This window comes from Babylonia areolata, chromosome 21 (assembly GCF_041734735.1).
Source record: "Babylonia areolata isolate BAREFJ2019XMU chromosome 21, ASM4173473v1, whole genome shotgun sequence".
Lineage (NCBI taxonomy): Eukaryota > Metazoa > Mollusca > Gastropoda > Neogastropoda > Buccinidae > Babylonia > Babylonia areolata.
The window spans coordinates 36,884,190-36,886,810 of NC_134896.1; positions in this window are offsets into that span (position 1 = coordinate 36,884,190).

Genomic DNA, 2,621 nt, shown 5'->3' on the forward strand with positions numbered 1-2,621 from the left:
TTCTCTTGGACTTGTGTTCTGTTGTTTGTTTTTTTTGTATCCACTTTTATAAATGTTTGAGGAAGAAGGAATGCACTGTTATGTTTGTGTGTCTATCTGTTGATATTTTTTTGGTTTGTTTTGTCTTTATGTTTGTATTATTTTGTTATGGAAAAAAAGGGTTGCTTTTAGTCAATTTACAAATATGCAGAACACACACACACACATACCAGACACCACACACACACATATATGCACACACTTCACACACACACACACACACACACACACACACACACACTGAAATAGCAGGGCAGGGGAACAGAGGTATGCCCTGCATGATTATCTTCACTCGTACCATTGAATGGCACCATCACTTAAAATTATACCAGTCATTCTCAATGTGATTGATTATGGGATATCACTCATTCTTTGAAGACAATAATATATATATATATATATTTTTAAACACCATATTTTTTGTGGATGTAATGCTCTACTGAAATAGCATGAAGGTGTCAAGATAAATGAGGGAGCCAAAAGACTTGCTGGCAGTCCGTCCACCCAGGCAGTTTACAAATACGTTTGAAGATCTATAGTGTTAAGAAACATAAAAAGAGTACCGGTACTTAAAGAACTAAGGCCAAGACAACAACCATCCCATGAAAAATGGACAAAGCAGTCACACATTTAACTTGAAATAAAGAGCAGGACTGAATCACATAAACATTGGCATCATCAGCAAACAACAACATACTCTTCCTGCGCCTTTTCCACGTATTAAAAACATTCTGAAGAAGGCCATCCAAACGTTTGGACTGATTAAAAGATCATTTTGATATTAATTAAGGTATTTCTATGAGACAATGCAAAGTGCATGTTAGATGCCTAAACATGGTTAAATCATGTGGTATTCTTATCTAATGGTCAGTCTGTATCAGTGGAAAAAGTTCAGACAAGCACCACCAAATTACTGCTTAAAATAATGACATTGTGGGTTATATTTAAATGTTATGCTGCTCAAACTTATTTCCACTCAAGGGAAGGCATCCATTTCACTGATTTGGTGATTTAATACTAACTTCAAAACTTTTCACACATTTCATTGACACTGACAAAAAATGCATTCTTCATCTACAAACCTTTTTAAAAAATTTAAAATCAAACAAAGACTCCCAGTAAAAACACAATTTTGATTTAAACTGCATGTTTATAAATCACGCCTTATACCAAACTACGAAAGAAACACAGAAGCAAGTGTTGCACAGGTTGAAACACAAATGCTTTCTTGAATTTTGAGTTGAAAAATTGCCCAAATACCAACTATTAAAAAAAAAAAAAATCATATGGACAATAATCCAAAATTAGAGGGAAAAAACATGGAATCTGATGAGTACTATTTTGCAATCAAGGCACGCTCACGAATAGATCATTACGTGGGAGGGATGTAGAAAGGCCAAGTGGTTCAAGCCTCGACGGCTAGCCTGAAGGCAGTTAGGGAGTTCATAGAGAAAGCAGAGGGGGGAAGGGTATTCCAGATACTGATAGCTGAGGGGAAGAATGAATACCTATGGATATCAGTTTGGGAGTATCGTGTATAGGACGAACAGTTTCCCTCTGGAAGGTCGGGGATCTGGCTGAAGGGCAGGCTAGGGAAGTGTGTCGCCGTTCTTTCTCTGTCTCTGGACCTTACATTTGGAATGAACTTCCTCTTTCGCTTCGCCAGGTCTCCACACTCAGCTCTTTCAAGTCTGGCCTTAAAACCCACCTTGCGAGTATAACCTCAAGCATAACCCAACGCCGGCTAAGAGGCCGGTGAGTGGAGACGCGGGTGGGTGGTGGGATGGGGGTGTGGTCTCAATGGCGATGTCAGTCAATGGCATTTGCCAGTCCTTACACCTGTGAACTGTAGCTGGAACTTGTAATTCCCAACAGGAACCTCAGGCAAGACTCTCAGTCTGAAAGTCAACTGCCCATAGAACTGACCAACTCAAAAACATTCCCGACCAGGGTGAACTGACCGATGTCTGTAATCTGCATAAAACTGTTACAGACGGTGACTCTGCCAGCTAGCCATGTCATACAAAGTATACTGATTATCCATATGAGAGAGGTTTGACTTCAGCGGTGAACTGGCTCCAGTTTCAGTTTCAAGAACTGCACACACACGCGCGCGCGCGCGCGCACACACACACACACACACACACACACACACGGGTTCAGTTACAGTTTTCTCAAGTTCATCAGTGCAGTTGGGACAGAACCACTTCACACTGGGGGCACTGTCACGGCTCGTGGCATTCATTTGTGCGCGTGTTCGTCTCCCTTCCCCTCCTCTCCCTTTCCCCTCTCCCTTCCCCTCTTCTCCCTTTCCCCTCCTCTCCCTTTCCCCTCTCCCTTCCCCTCTTCTCCCTACCCCTCCTCTCCCTTTCCCCTCTCCCTTTCTCCCTTCGCTCTCCCCCTTTTGTGCTCAGTTCAGTTCTGAACTAATGCACGTGAATCTGTTGTGATGTGTGTCTGGCATGTCCTTATTATATGCACTGTGTTGTCGGGGTGTTAGTCTGGGAAGGTGCGGGGGTTCATGGACAACCCCTTATGGGTTGTGACAGGCACAAATTCTTGCCAGAAGCGAATATACTCAG